This window comes from Macrosteles quadrilineatus, unplaced genomic scaffold (genome assembly GCF_028750875.1).
Source record: "Macrosteles quadrilineatus isolate MER2022 unplaced genomic scaffold, UCM_ALF_1.0 Scaffold_4__1_contigs__length_99947679, whole genome shotgun sequence".
Taxonomy (NCBI): Eukaryota; Metazoa; Arthropoda; class Insecta; order Hemiptera; family Cicadellidae; genus Macrosteles; species Macrosteles quadrilineatus.
The window spans coordinates 51646660-51663536 of NW_026542597.1; the positions used below are offsets into that span (position 1 = coordinate 51646660).

Below are 16877 nucleotides of genomic sequence, written 5' to 3' on the forward strand. Positions count from 1 at the left end.
CTCGTTATCTTTAAGTGTTGCCAACCTATTTCCAAGCGTACACGTATTACGTGTATAATAGAACCACGCAGTTTTGTGTTGTTTCGTTGGAATCCTGATGTGCGGCAAAGTATAAACCGTACGGAAAAGTATAAACCGTACGGCAAAGTATAAATATGCAGCAATTAGCAGCTTTCTGTACTATAAACAGTACAAGGAAGCCAACTTTGTCGGGTGACTGTAGGAAATAGTTATTTCCTACAGTCACTATAAAGCATATAAATAATTAGTCTTTCAAACACTATACAACACGTTTTTAGGTTCAGCTGGCAACACAAATGGTGCCCTAGAGAAAGTAGTACCCGCGGTCCGTCTCACTCCGCTATTCTTCCTCGGCAAGAAATGTGCTAAGCGTTTTGAGAATATAGTTCCGTACCTATGTTTTTGTAATTTGAAGTGGTTTCAGTGCCTAAAAAAATGCTTTAAAGGTATTTTATTGTTTATTAAGATCGTAGGAATGTTTTAAAAACGTTTAAAAGAAAAGTCCAGAAAGTTCAGAAATACCGAAACTATAAACAAGAAATGACAGGTTAAATCGTAGTTATAACAGTCAATCAGCTGTTCATAGTATTATTATCTTTAAGTGTTGCCAACCTATTTCCAAGCGTACACGGATTACGTGCATAATAGAACCACGCTGTTTTGTGTTGTTTCGTTGGAATCCTGATGTGCGGCAAAGTATAAACCGTACGACAAAGTATAAACCGTACGGCAAAGTATAAATATGCAGCAATTAGCAGCTTTCTGTACTATAAACAGTACAAGGAAGCCAACTTTTTCGGGTGACTGTAGGAAAAGATTTTTGTGAAGCTTTATGTAGATTTAGGAGGGTTATGTTTGGTTTTAAAGAAAGTTTGTATACGTTTTGTATAGAATTGCGCAAAGTTTCATTTTGTAATTTATATAGTAAGCTAAATGTAATGTAAAGAGGCTTGACTAAAGTTGAAGAATTATGGTAAAACATGTCATTCGTGAAGCATCAATATGAAGCAATTGATGCTGTTGCTACACTAAGGTATGTTGTCATATTCTTTTGGATTTATTAACATAAAAAGTAGGGGTTTGAAAGTAAGCAGGTTTACACTTTTAAATCAGTTTATATTTTCAAACTAAATCATAAAGTTGCCGTATTTTAAAACACACATCAGGATTACTTTAATAGCTCTCTAGGTCACATTTTCTTCCCGTTGCAAAGCACGGGTATAGCAGCTTGTTGTATATTAAACACCAACTTTAAGAACAGTTATTTATTAACAAGTTTAACAAGGTTCATAATGTAAAGATGTAGTAACTCTTACTGAAGTCTTATTTTTGTTTGTTTTGCATTCATAATAAACAAATAACATTTAATTTAATATTATCAGCTGATTGTATGTACAGGATATAATAGCAATAATTAGAATTTCTTAGTCTGCAAGTTTTGTGTTGATGGGGATCTTTGGTATTTATTGTCATTATCAACGTGCTACGGATTGCAGGATGAAATTATTAAAAACATATTTTTGCAGTTTTACAAGAATATGAAGATGATCACCGCCTTATTGTTCGTTCTGGTATTTGCTGGGCAAAATATTCCTGAGTCTACAGCTGCAGGCGCTGACTTGACGGCTGCTGACTATCCTCCACCACCCAAAGTCCAACGGACGGTAAATATTTACTGTATTAAAATGTAGCACCAGAAGACAGAGCGTTGCTTGATAAATCTATTTAGTAAACCATGTAAAGCATAAACTAGGTGTACAATGCAGTTGTCTGCTTGCAATATTGAGCGGAGCTAGCATATTAATCCAATACTACTTTTCTAAAGTCAATGCTACAGCTGTTCCTCGTTTATGATATTAAATATTTGCAGTATCCAATGTCAATGGTATATTTGGTTCCCGTAAATGAATTGTCTACTTGCACGAACCAAAGTCTATGTTTCACCTGGTTCTCATATATTAAAATGTCTAATTACATCCATATCCAATGTCAACGATACATTTGGTTCGTATAAATGAAATGCCTATTTGCATTATCCAAAGTCAATGGTACGTCTGTTTCACTTAATTGGAATGTCTATTTGCAGTATTCAAAGTCAATGATACGCCGGGTTTACGTAAACGAATATTGTTTACTTGCGGTATCCAAACTCAATGGCACATTTGGTTCACGTAAATTAATATTGTCTACTTTCAGGATCCAAAGCAATGGTTCATTTGATTCACATACATGGAGTGCCTATTTGCAGTATCCAAAGTCAATGATACGTCGGGTTCACGTAAACGAATTGTTTGCTTGCAGTATCCAAACCCAATGGTACATTTTGGTTCACGTAAATGAATTGTCTACTTGCAGGATCCAAAGTCGATGGTACGCCTGGTCTTGTTTCCCTTGTCTGTGGCCTGGTTTACCTCAATGGAATGTCTACTTGTAGTATCCAATCCAAACTCAGTGGTACATTTGTTTCGCCTTTATGGAATTCCTAATTCAAAGTCTGCATTATTGAATCGTATGCCTAGTTCAGTAGTTCACATAATAATGGAAAGTCTACTTGCAGTTTCCAAACTTAATTGTATGTAGGCCTAGATTTGGTTCACATAAATGGAATGGCTATTTGGATTATTTAAACTTAATGGTGCTTCAGCCTTATTCCGGCGACCATAATTAATTATTGGTTATTCTTTTTGTAGTAAATTATGCTCAATGATATTAATCCGATTGTTCTTCCTATTTTCTCTGTACGGTATTTGTAATGTGCTATTTAGATGATTCGTCGACTAACATATGTTGCGACTCTTGTTTACCTTTTTATTGTTATCATGCAAATAATGTCATGGCGACGAAATAACCCATAAGGCCCATGTTAAATTTCCAAAAGTTTGAATTCACGTAGAGAAAAACCCTGTAGTCCGGTTCGTACTATTTCAGATTTATACCTTCCCATGGTCGGTTACTAAGATTGTGCTAAATTTGGTGAAGATTGCTTCAGCCATTTAGGAGGAGTATTTGTAAAACAAAAGCAGAAGTGTAGTATAAGAGCTTCAATCGCTTCGCTTACTGTGTCCTCCCCCCATTGCAAACGCAAAGCTTTAGTATAACTGCATACCCTGCAAGATCAGTATAACTGCAAGATCGACCTTGACCGGGATGCGGTGTAGGTCATTAAGAATCTAAATGCCAGAAACGGTGCGAGCCCTGAGGGCTTAGGTCACATGTTGGCCTGACTTGAAGTAATGTGACAAACAATTCCAGGTCTGTGTCCAACAGAGTAGAGGGGGTTTTTTAGTGAGTAGTCTGATAATTTTCAGGAGTCTCACACTACAGGCTGGCTACCTGTGTGCGTAAAAGCATTTTCCCTCCTCTCCCTAAAAAAAAAACAAAAAAAACTAGCTTTACTAGCGCGTTTACTTTTTAAATTCCATCAAAATGTGACCAGTTCTTTTTCCAATGAATGTTATTTTAATCAAACAGCTAATTCAAAACAAACTACTGTATGAGCCTTATTATGCGCGGCCACTCGAGTCGCGCGCGACCGCGACTAAACTTAAACTTAACATCTCAAACACTTGCGTTTAATCAAATTTTGTAGTAAATGCAATCTGTGTAAGTATTTAGTTTATGCCATACAAATTTCAACAAATATTTGGGGAATATTTTTTCAGCGCTTAATCGTTTAGGATATAAGATTTACGTGTTGATACTTATTTTTCTGTATGTTTGAATGTGAGTATGTTGGCATACCAAAATTTTGGTTAGTGTTGAAAGCGTCAATTTGTGTAATAGGGCTTTATACAACTGTCCAATAAGCTGCAGGGAGCAGTAGAAACCATTCGATTCACGCCATACCATCACTATCCCCGTTGTACTGTATGATTCAGAAACTTGGGCACTGACCAAAGAATCGTAATGTTGACAACATCAACATTTGAAACATCAAATTCAACAAAACCTGCCTCCGTCATGATTTAATACCAAATTATGTTCAGATAAAAGTAAAGTCAAATACCTTTGCTGCAAAAAAGCAAAACATTTAGCTGAGAAATCATGGATTAAAATGGAAATAAAATCATTGTATGCTAAGAAAAATATGTTGAACACTTTGATGTATAAATAATACCTTGAAATAGCCAACTCAATCCACCCTCTTGAAATAAATAGTTTACTATCGAAAATTGAAAACAGAACTGTTCCAAAAGTAATTAAAAAGAAAAAGCAACAAGAACAAAAGTTAAACCAGCTAATGATTACACAAAAATCCCCTACTGTAAATTTAAAGGTAGATTTTAAGTTCTACCCTAGAGTAGTCAATTATAGAGACATAATGTTTGAAGACAACAAAATTAAACTACTTGAGAAAGGTTTTAAATACAGTATACCCAAACAAACAAAAAACTCAATCTTTGACGAACTTATTAATGCTGAAGCAGCCATAAAATTTATTGAAGACTCAGACTCACGTAACCAACTTCGCTCTTTAGTAAACAGGAAAATAAAGAATTGTCATGACAGAGAATCACAATCCCAAATAGTCAACCAAAAACATGCTGAAGTTCCAACTACAATAGGTATAAAAGAAAAATTAACACAAAATGACGCTATGTTAAAAGCTGATAAGGGCAACTCTATTGTAATCATGCCCCAAGACGATTACTCTAGCAAAGTTAACGATTTTATCATAACAAATGACATACAACCAATTAACAAGGATCCTACAACCAATTATAACACAGCCATAAAAAATGCATTAAACAAAGTCAAGGTTTTGTTTGACAAAGACATTGTAAAATCCATTAAGACCATGAACCCAAAAGCCCCTACTCTTAAAGGTCTTCCCAAAATCCACAAAAAGGACATCCCTAGACCCCTTGTCAACTATACAACTGCACCTAGCTACAAATTAGCCAAAGCATTAGAACGCCAACTACGTTTACATTATGTGTTTGACAATAATAAAAGCCTGAAAAATAGCCTTGAACTCATTGATAAGATAAAGGACATAAACATAAACAACCATTGCATTCTGGCTTCTTTCGACATAGTCAATCTATATACTAACGTTCCGGTTAAAGAAACTATAATGATTGTCAAAGCAAAACTGATAAAAAAATGCAACTTTACAGCCCGAAGCCATTGATGAACTGATAATCCTACTTGAGATAACACTCCAACAAAACTATTTCACATTCAATGGGAAACCATATGTACAAAGTGAAGGGTTAGCTATGGGATCACCGTTATCTGGCATCTTAGCTGAAATCTACCTCAACTACATCGAAAACACAGAGATTTTTTCTCACAAAAACAACCATCTGAGTAAAATCATTTTCTACCATAGATATGTTGATGACACGTTGGTCTTGTTCGATGGGAACGCCTGACAGCTACAGATCTTAAATAACCACCTGAACAACATAGCCCCGAAATTACAGTTTACATTAGAAATAGAAAGTAACAACCAAATAAACTTCCTCGACCTTCTATCAAGAAAAATAATAACAGTTTTGAGATCGACATTTTCAGAAAGCCTACCACAACCTCTCAGACGATACACGCTTCCTCATACCATCCCCAAAGCCACAAAACAGCGGCTTATAATAGCATGGTTCACCGCCTCTGGAACACCTACGAACTATGAAAAAGAATTAGACACCATAAAGTATATTGCAGCCTCCAATGGATATGAAAGTAGAATGGTTGATAGATTGGTTAAAAAGCATCGAAATAAAAACATAAACAAACATCTAAACTCGAACCAACAGACCCTCAAGTACATTCCAATCGAATATGGCCACCGATTGTATAACCTATTGAACAAAGAATTAAAACCATACAATTTATTACCCGCTCCTAGAACCTCCAATAAATTAGAACGCCTTCTAACTATAAGACAACCCTCCAATGACAATGGGAAACTGGAAAAAACTGGTGTATATAAGCTAAAATGTGGTGAATGTGAACAATACTATATAGGCCAAACAGGTCGGTCATTTACAACCCGGTTGAAAGAACACAAACCAAATCCCCAACTTATCCAACAAAAATCTACATTCGCCCAACACATAATCGAAAACGACCATAGAGCGGGGAAATTGGACGAAAATGTTACCATTCTCAGCTATTGCAAAAAAGGCTTTTTATTAGATACATTAGAAGAGTTTCACATCTACAAGTCATTAAAACAAGATGCTGACAATTTAATGAACGATCAAATCCACCACAGCTCCAATTTAATTTTCAACAAAATAATCGAGACCCAAGCGACACTGACGCATCCTATTAGCCAAGGATCAAGACAATACAATGGACAAAGGTCAGGTAGACCACAAAAATTATCTAGCTAGTTGTGGCTTGGATGTCACTCGTCGCGGCCGGTGATTTGACAAAAAAGTACTCGTTCGATAAAAAAAATAACAGAGAGCTAAGAGAAATGTGTTAACACCCAAATATAGGGGTGCTTTCCAGAAGTAAAAGGCTCGGATGGGCCTGCGTGGAGGAGAGGAGATACATACACTTTTAAAAGTATATTCCAAGGAGTACCACAACATAGACGGGAAATACCAAGTTATGAAATGCATCCTCAGACTGTGATCTAGATTAGAAGAGGCAGGTGAAAGAAGAGAATGGGAGGCCAGAATCCTCATAAGGTTTCAGTGGTCACGGAGGTAAGATAAAGTACGGCAAGTACACAAGTAGTATATGCAATTGGAGGTGGCATGTAGCTACTCTACTCAAAACCAGTGTGAATCGGTCGCCAATCTCAGTTCAAGATTTTCAAATTGACACAAATGCAGTTTTATGGTAAAATTGTCGCATTTAAAATGCACATAGCTATATTTTAGGTATATATTCGGATGGAAGAAATAGGTGGTCACGTGACATTTGTTTATAAGGTGTTCTTCCCCTTTAAACTGTCAGAATTTGTCTCTACGCTTGTAAACTAGATGTTCTGAATTATTCTGTTTTAATTAACAACTCGATTCCCGTACGTAGGACGGGCCACCAGCTCGTTTAAATTAAACTGCATTGACAAAATCAACTAACATACTACATTTGTCATACAAAGAGCAGTTTTGGTAAGAATATTGATTTAATCTGAATACCTAAACCTAATAAATAAACATTAATAATAGTCGAAGTGACCACCGCGCGGAGTTAGGATAAGCCTTGTTCTGCTTCATCGAGCCGACCCTTACAAGATTTATGGCTTCAGCATCGCACCACTAATTTAGCCGCGGCGCTCGCGCCGAAAGGTTTGTATTCATTGCTACGTGTGAGACGGTCTTTAATCACTAAGACTACAAGATCTTGCCATTCGTCCCACACTCATCTTCATTCATACTTGGCTTAAACTACCTACATTCGTATGGTCGCAATTTCAGAATAATGTATTTAAGTATTAATAAATAAATCGATAAAATAATTTCGATCAATACGATACCTTACAATCGAAATTTACAACAGTTTGCAACAGCTGACTTTTACTCCCTAGGGACTAAAAGGCCTAGGGAGCTAAAATGCTACTTTAGACCAGCAACGCATGTATTAAAACAACAGTTTTTGCTGCAGTTTTGCAATATGACGAATTAGTATATTTCACCACTAGGGGGTAAAGTTACTCCTTTTGACCCGAGCTCAAGTTACTGTGTTAATGATCTAATCGAAGCCGAAGGTTTATCAGACACTTTTGCCCGTGTGATGAACAAAATTTTTCGTCATAATGCGGTGAGTGTACAACTAACAGGTGACTTTTACTTCCTAGGGACTAAAATGGCCTTTTACTCCCTAGGGAGTACTTTAGACCCGTATCGCATGTATTAAAACGGTTGTCTTTGTTGCACTATGACGGAAAACTACATTTCGTACCTATGGGAAAAATTAGGATTTGCTGGCTCGAGATAGTTTTTTAAGTTCAAGACGTAGTCAAGAACTTAAAACGGTCGAGAGCTTCAAACACATTTCGGCCTGTGGTACGAACGTTATTTTTCCCCGTACAGTACTAAAAAATAATTTTTCGCTATTACTATTCACCACAATAATAATGCACACTAAACAGTCAACACAACTTTAAGGTTATGTGAAGAAATATTTTGAGAATGAGCAAAAATAACGATAAATAGTTGCTTGGCAGCGGTGAAAACTTCAAATAATAATATTAAATAGTGACAACTTCTGCTCATCAACTCTCCAAATTCCTCGCCACAAGACAATTAGTTTTTAGCGAATTTCCCATATAGGGAATAAGCTATTACCGTAGTACTCATGGGAAGACCTGGACGCGGGACCGATTTTTTTTTTCGTTTTGAGGTCCCTAGAGGCTAAAATCACCATCCGTTCAAATTCATGTATATATATATATGTCCGTTAGCACGATAACTCGAGCAAAAATGATCCGATTTTGATGAAATTTGGTACAAACGTGTAAACCTATGTTTATTCGAACGAGTTCGCGATCCAGCATGATCGGACCATGGGAACGGGGGTTTACGGGGGGTTTTATGGGGGTAAAAATAGGTTTTTCCCATTTTTGACCAAAAAAACATAAAATTTAGCATTTTCTTTCCAAACCATTTTGTAGAGCTCTAAAAAACAAATAATTTAGTATATTGAAGTGTTATTATGCGCCTAATAGTTACGGAGAAAATTCCAAAAATTTTAAATTTAAAATTCCCATGTTATTCTTATGGAGAATAAGTCAACTGTTGTAGTTTGCTTGTTTATGAACATATTTTGATCAAATTTGGAAAATGTTTTTATTTCTTCTAACTATTAACATTTTACAAAAAAAAAACAGTTTTACCCTCCCTGATGCAGCAAACCTAAGTACTTGTTAAACTAATTCTATTTAAATAGGGAATACATTTTATATTTTTAAGTACACATTTCAGTGTAAATCCAATCAGTCAAATGGAAATTCGCTTAGTCTGCAGGTTTGCTGCGGCGGGGGTATTAATATATCTTTTACAGTAACATCATGTCGAATTTAAAACTCCCTACCCTCCACTATCAGGTGCATAGAATCATACAAAATACACTCCCTTAGTCAGAATGACAGAATCCCGCTCCAGACTAATAGTGGCGATGAAAGCCAGAAAGCGTACATACTACAGCAGTGTAAATCAATTATCAAGTGCGTATTTTAACCCAAATATGAATGAACTAGCTGTAACCCGCGGGCTTTGCCCCGTTTAACTTCTTAATTTTCAAAATTATCTCGTTCGCATGGCTCAATCACGTCCTGGTTGAAGTTTGTTCGCTACACTCACTCACCTTTAGGTTGGAGCTCGTTCGCTACGCTCACTCACCTTTAGGTTGAAGCTCGTTCGCTGCGCTCACTTGCCTTCAGGTTAGCTCGTTCGCTACGCTAACTCGCCTCCAGGTTGAAGTTCGTTCGCTACGCTCCCTCACCATTTGGTTCCAAATTAGCTGTTGTCATAAATTGTAAAAGAAATAATATTGCTGCACCCTGTTGGTAATCCTTGTAACTTTAATGCTATTGAACATCATAGAACAGAACCAACTTGTTTAATTTAAACAGCTGTTAAGATTCAATAATTCCATTTCTCATAAGGTTAACATGGGAAACTCCAGAGCCACTGGGGCGGAGCCCGAAAGGATTTTTGAAATAACAATATGCCTATATGTTAATCGGGAATGTGAGCTATCATCATGCCAAATTTCAGCCCAATCCGACCAGTATTTTTCGCGTTCACTTGTCACAAACATACATCCATACATCCATACATCCAAACTTTCTCATTTATAATATTAGTAGGATGATGAGTGTAGGATGAGTGGCGCGATCTCGTAGTCTTGTTAGTGACTAAGGCCGACATGTTCCTTAGACACAGCTGTTATTTAATAGCCCATACAGCTAATGGCAACTAGGGGAACTACAGTTTATAGTGGAATCCGAACCACTTTTTTCCCTCGTAATTAACGAATTGGTCTATTTATTAGGATAGTACTGCGGATAGTCGTAGTACTCACTAGCGCGGACATTAATCCACACCAGGGAGCATCGCATCCACAGTGCATCCCTATAAATATCCACAATTTATTACATGGTAGTCAGTTTGTACTACCACAGACTATAGTGTAAACCTTTACATATTCTATAGTCTGTGGTACTCATCGAAGTATATAAAACAACGTCGTTGTGTTATATAGGTCTACTTCGATGGTGGTACTATTTAAATTGTACCTCGATCGGACGGCCGTGGCTATGGCAGGATGGCTTGTGTTGGGCCTAGGTGTGGCAGAGAGTGAATGCGTGTGTGGATGCGTATGTTAGGGACAAACATTTTGTTACTTTAGTTCTTGGTTATAATTTTGTTTATTTTAAAAACGTGTTGTAATAGCTATTTACATTACAAGTGTAGTAAGAGCGTTTTTACATAACGCAGGGACGCATAATTCTCCTAAACAAGCTCTTGCGTAACGTGTAACGTACAAGATTTTACCTGACCCGACAATATACAGGAGGTTACGAACAATATTTTTCATTATCCATTTCACTAATCTTGTGACAGAAACGTTCATTTACAAACAAAAACTAGGTTAGGAAAATTCTTCAAAACATAACAATAAAGCAAAACAAAATGCTCGGATTTGTCTCCCGCTTCTCAAAAGGCTTAAGCGACACGGCCTTAAAGACTTTGTACTGCGCTTTGGTACGCCAAATCCTTGAATACGGCTCTCCAGCATGGAACCCCCACCAGAAGTTTCTCATAGAGGAACTAGAGTCTATCCAAAGAAGATTTCTCCGAATGGTGGGTGTCAGGAACGGTTTTCCCTATCGTCAGGTTCCCATCGAGGAAGTATCTCGTGATCTGGGACTCCAAACTCTTGCAGATCGCAGATTCTCAGCCGACGTTGTACTGCTGTCAAAGATCCTTAACGGCACGATCGACTGTCCCGATATGCTGAGCCAGATCCTGTTCAGGACCCCTTCAGCCACTCGCTCCAGAGACCTGTTCGCTAGGCAGCAACATCGTACCAACTATGCAGCAAACGACACGATGTACCGACTTCAGAGATCTGGTAATAGCGTCGCCGACGTCGTTGACTTTTTCTTGGACAGTATACCAGTGCTCAAGAGGAGGATCGCCAGTCTGCATGAGTTGTCTGTCTAGGAGATGCTGCAGCGGAGGGAAGACATTTTCACTCTGAATAACTTCTTAACTGTCTAGCTGTTTCAAATGTAATATTACTATACAACATTTGTTATGCATCTGTATGTCAACATCATTCTAAACTGCATGTAACCCATAGGGACCATTGTAATCCCCTTATCTGCCCTTCAATAAATATTGCTATAAAAAAAAAAAAAAAAATACCCCCGCCGCAGCAAACCTGCTGTCTTAGCGAATTTCCATTTGGCTGAATTGATTTTCAATTGATCTATTTAAATAACATTAGGTTTAACGAGTACCTAGGTTTGCTGCTACAAGGAAACTAATAAAGTGTGTGTTTTAAGTAAAATAATTATTGCTTATTATAAAATGAATATATTTGCCAAGTTTGATCAAAAGATATCCATAAACAAGCAAACTACAACATTTTACAATATTCTCCATAAGAATAACATGGGAATTTTAAATTGACCATTTTTTTAGTTTTCTCCGTAACCAATAACCGTACAAAAACACTTTGATATACTGAATTGTTTGTTTTTTTAAGCTCTTTAAGAAGGTTTAGAGGAAAATTGGGAAATTTTGTGTTTTGAGGGTCAAAAGTGAGAAAACCCAATTTTTACCCCATAAAACCACCCATAAAACCCTGTTCCCATGGTCCGATCATGCTGGATCGCGAACTCATTCGCCGTACACCCGCCTTACACCTTTAAACCAAATTTCATCAAAATCGGATAAAAATTACTCAAGTTATCGTGTTCACGGACACACACACATATATATATATATATATATTTATATATATATATATTTATATATATATATATACATATATAAAAATTTGAACGAATGGTGTTTTTGGCCTCTGGGGACATCAAAATGAAAAAGTAAATCGGTCCCGGGCCTAAGTGTTACCATGAGACCTACGGTAATAGCTACTTCCCTATAGGGAAATTCGCTAAAAAGGTAGAAGGCAGAAGGGGACCCCACAATTTTACACATTGCAAAATTCTTTTCATTCTCATTTTCATTCTTTTGTCATTTGTCATTGCCATATATACTTCATATTTAAGCATATTTATTTTTGTTAAACATTTATATGCATGTTCGTCAGTATCTTGAGTTCTTTCTTTCTTATTGTTCAAAACTGAAAAAATGGAGTTGTCCGTTGAAATGTAAAATAAAATAAATAAAATTCAAGCGCACAGCTGATTTCTAGCGTTGAACGTCGTTGGCTCCATGGAGGTATATTTTTTAAGTTAAGCACCCAGTGTTATTTAAATGGGTTTCATTACCTCACCGAGTGAGTTTTCATCACTCGTGAAGTAAAGAAGTAGTATACATCACGCTTGGGATAGGAAAGTTTAACATGGCGGGTTAGGTAAAATATATTAATTAGTTTATATTTACATAAGAGGTTAACTGTAAGAAAAGGCCATGTGGCCCTAATTTTTACTTCAATAAAAAAGTATTTTCATTTCATAAAAAAATACACCTACTATTATAAATTATTCATTGCCTTGATAACAATAAATAGTAATACATAACAAAACTATTCGTCTTATTAATCAATATGATATTTCAGGATGGGAAAATTCAGAATCTGAAGAGAGGACTGACGTCTCATATAGGCTCAAAAATTCAAAACGATGTGACAAACAATAACCTGATTGAAAGTCTAACAGATGAATACTGGAATCAAAACCAAGGTTTGGTCAATCAATTGGTGCAGAACTGTCTCAGGAAAGAGTATATATGGAGAACAGACACTGGGACACATGCGACGATGTCGTTAAAGGATTACTGGGCGATTTGACAATTGAGGTGATTGATTTAATGTCGAACGTTATATCATAATTTAAGTTATGAGTTTAACTGGTGATGATCAAATCCCTACACGCTAAAATCTGAAATTCTGGTTGTATGTTCGCTTTAACATAATAGGTATATGATCTAGCGCTAGCCGACCCGTGCAAGACATTCTCACTGTAGCCTATCCTCTGCAAGAAAAGAAAATCAAAACGAATTGAAGAAATTCCAATCACATGTTTTATTTACAGTGTAGGGGGGGGGGGGATTGAGAAGTCTGTACATTGCATATTTTGGTAGATTTCTCGACCACAGGACGACCTCTAGTAAGTATAGATAGGCAAGTTTGTTTCTTTAAACCCTTTTTTCTCAGCTCGTGTGCATCTCAGAGATCTACGCATACTGTTCGAACTATATTTGCCAATAGATGTGCAGAATACCCTTATAAATTAAAATAGATTCAAAAATAAGCTGTAAAAATTAATTGTAAATCAAGAAACTTAACATGGGCCTTATGGGTTGCCATGCTGGTGACGAAAATAACAACTAAATATAAGCGGAAAATAAAAACAAATTAAAGAAATTCCAATCACATGTGTTCTTTACTTTTCTTGGGGTGAAAAAATATACCATTACTAGGACGATTTAGAGACGGCATTTTAATACTGACCTTAATAAAACCATTGGCCATTGGATACAGAAGATTTTGATGAAAAAGCTGGCTACAAATTTAACATGGGGATGGAATGTCTAGTTGTATTGATAGTCAAAGATAAAACATAGGCCTACGAAAAATGAAGGGCTATCATCAAAATATATAAAAGGCAATGCCCTCACTGACTGACTGACTCACTCATCACTAATTCTCCCACTTCCCATTTACCTAGGAGGCTGAAATTCGGTACACCGATTCTTTGGGCATTAAATAGGAAAACTAAGTAGTTTTTATTCTGATCGGGCTTTCGGGCTCCGCCCCAGTGGCTCTGGAGTTTCCCATGTTAACCTTATGGTTTTTCATATATAAAAGGAATTTTTTTAACAGCTGTTTCAATTAAACAATTTGGTTCTGTGCTATAAAAGGATTACCAACATGGTGCAGCACTATATTTTTTTTAGCGAATTTCCCATATAGGGAATAAGCTATTACCGTAGTACTCATGGTAAGACCTGGACCCGGGACCGATTTTTTTTCGTTTTGAGGTTCCTAGAGGCCAAAAACACCATCCGTTCAAATTCATATATATATATATATATATATGTCCGTTAGCGCGATAACTCGAGCAAAAATGATCCGATTTTGATGAAATTTGGTACAAACGTGTAAACCTACATTTATTCGAACGAGTTCGCGAACCAGCATGATCGGACCATGGAAACGGGGGTTTATGGGGGCTTTTATGGGGTAAAAATGGGTTTTTTCCCATTTTTGACCCAAAAAACATAAAATTTTGCAATTTCTTTCCAAACAATTTTGTAGAGCTTAAAAAAAACAAATAATTTAGTATATTGAAGCGTTATAATGCGCCTAATGGTTACGGAGAAAATTCCAAAAAATTGTTCGCTTAGTCTGCAGGTTTGCTGCGGCGGGGGTATTTTAAATTTATGACTACAGCCATAGCCATCTCTAGTATTACTAGAGACGGCTATGCTACAGCCAATTTGCAACCAAAAGGTGAGTGAGCGTAGCGAACGAACTTCAACCTTGAGTCCGTATATTCTTCAATTTTCAGTGAATTCCGCACCTTAAAAATGTGTTAACGGCATTTTCTTGTTTATTAAAATCATAGGAATGGTTTAAAAAGTTTAAAAGAAAAGTCTAGAAAGTTCAGAAATACCTTATGGTTCTATTGTTTACATTTTTCTAGTTAATTCATAAACCTGTCATGGCTCAAAAATGATAACATAAACAAATTTAGCTCTCAGTGGTGGTGAGTCCTATTTTGCACTGATTATGTGTTGTTCCGATTATGATATAGGCTACTTACTTTTTGTTTATTGAAATTTCGATTATTTTACTGTGTGTGTTTATTTTAAATTTAAAGTGACTTTCAAGTATCATATTCGGAAATGCCTCTACGGCGAACATTAACTGGCCGGGTAGAAAGAAGGAAACCGCAACCGTCTCTATAATATGAGAGTTAATCAACGAGATGTAGTTATTACTAGGTGAAACCCGTCGAAATCGACGGTTGCTTTAAAGGCTTACGGCAATTCTTCTAACTGCAACAAAAAGAGTAAAATTAAAAAAAAATGTGAGCATTTAGCATTGTTTAATGAGTAATAAATAGGTGTAGAAACAATAATGACTATTGCGTTAGTTACAAAATATGGTTGATCATTAAATGAATAAAATATTTCTTATACCGTTCGTCATAGGAGTGATTGTTCCTATGTTAACTGGTTTCTCTTCGTTTTGATGAATATAATGTAAAGAATGCATTTGAAAGAGTCTTTAAATAGCATTAAAATCGTATTAGTGGATCTTTTGTGGTACACAATTCTGCGATTTCATCAGTGTTATGCAAATTAAATATGTGTGTTTTTTTATTTTAATTTCTGTTTGTTGAGAAGACACGTTCTTACTTCAAAGGAGGCCCACCCTAAAGCTGTGTAAGTTTTATTTCTCCTTCGTCACGTCGCGTCGGTCATCATACCGTACTTCTGTGCCAATGAATAACCCTGTTAATTTTGCAATAATATTTCTTTGCATAGCTTTGATTCCATGACATGCGGATGTCAGCTGTCTCAGTGTCTCGGCATTATGAATTTCAAGTGTTCAATATATTAATACATCTTCGGAATGTTAGGTGTAGTGGAATATACTTGTAGCTTCGACTATTGGATACAGTTGTTGTATTAATAAGACAACAAGTCAAAGCTTGTAGTGAAGCTGTCTTTTCTTCTTAAAATGAGGGGTCTCATTCATATTGTCATGCGGCTTCATTGGCAACAAAAAATGCAAATGAAAATCAATGCTGCATTTCCAAAAAGCAAATACTGTAAATTGTTACGTAAATTTTTCAGTAGCAGATAACACGAAAACTATAAAATATGTTATTTCAAAATATCTTTTAATAGGCTTTCATTTAAAATAGATCAGTCATTAGGCTAGAACGCACAGTTTCAGAGATTTTAGCGAAAAAAGTAGTACCCTTAAGCCCTCTTTCTATGGCATAAGAGCTACGGGCGGTTCAACTAATATTTTAAGAGTTTACTTCCTTTAACACGAAAGACGATTCTGTGAAGAAAGGAATTGTGTTCCGAATTCTTTTTGGGCATTCGTTGCCCGGACTATTAGCGTTTGTTTGACCTTTAAACACGATTTAATCGTTCGAAAGTTACCAAATGTCATTCTCACGCTGTACTTTTCTAAGAAAATGTTTAGTAAAAGTCAGCATCAAGTTACAGCGGACTTTTATCCTTTTAGAGTAAACACATTTTTACTTTTTTAACCTGTCAGTATTTTCTCAGTCTTCTCATTAGGCCTAGCCTAGTATCTTACTGTGTTATTTCTCAACTTATTGTACAATTTCTTTACAGGAAAGTAATCTTAGTATGTACATGACATTGGGTGGATTTTCAACAGACAATAGACGCCACAGTGAAGGAAGGTTCAAAGATATTGTGAAGGACAAGCTTTCTAGCCTTATCACAAATGCGTTCCAAGGCTGCCCCAGGGGTGTCAAAACCGACAACAACGATTTTCTAAACTGTTGTTGACCTATTATAAATAACAAAGTGAAGTTATTAAACTTCGTGAATGATTTATTCAGTGTTTATTTACACCTCTACTCATAAAACTTTTTTATTATCTTTACTGATTGCCAGATTTTTTTAAAAATAAATTTAAGCCACCAAAAGAAAATTCCAACATTCGTTTCGATGCTCGTGTTTTAAGTTTAGTTTCACATTAAT

General features: G+C 36.2%; 1 long non-coding RNA gene across 1 annotated transcript; it reads left to right on the forward strand.

The window, feature by feature from the left end:
- The first annotated feature begins 1587 nt into the window (after window positions 1-1587).
- LOC128991466 (uncharacterized) lies at window positions 1588-16594 on the forward strand. Its single transcript, XR_008490654.1, has 3 exons — window positions 1588-1685; window positions 12739-12977; window positions 16503-16594. It is a non-coding gene; the product is annotated as an uncharacterized LOC128991466 (long non-coding RNA).
- Window positions 16595-16877: the final 283 nt, after the last annotated feature.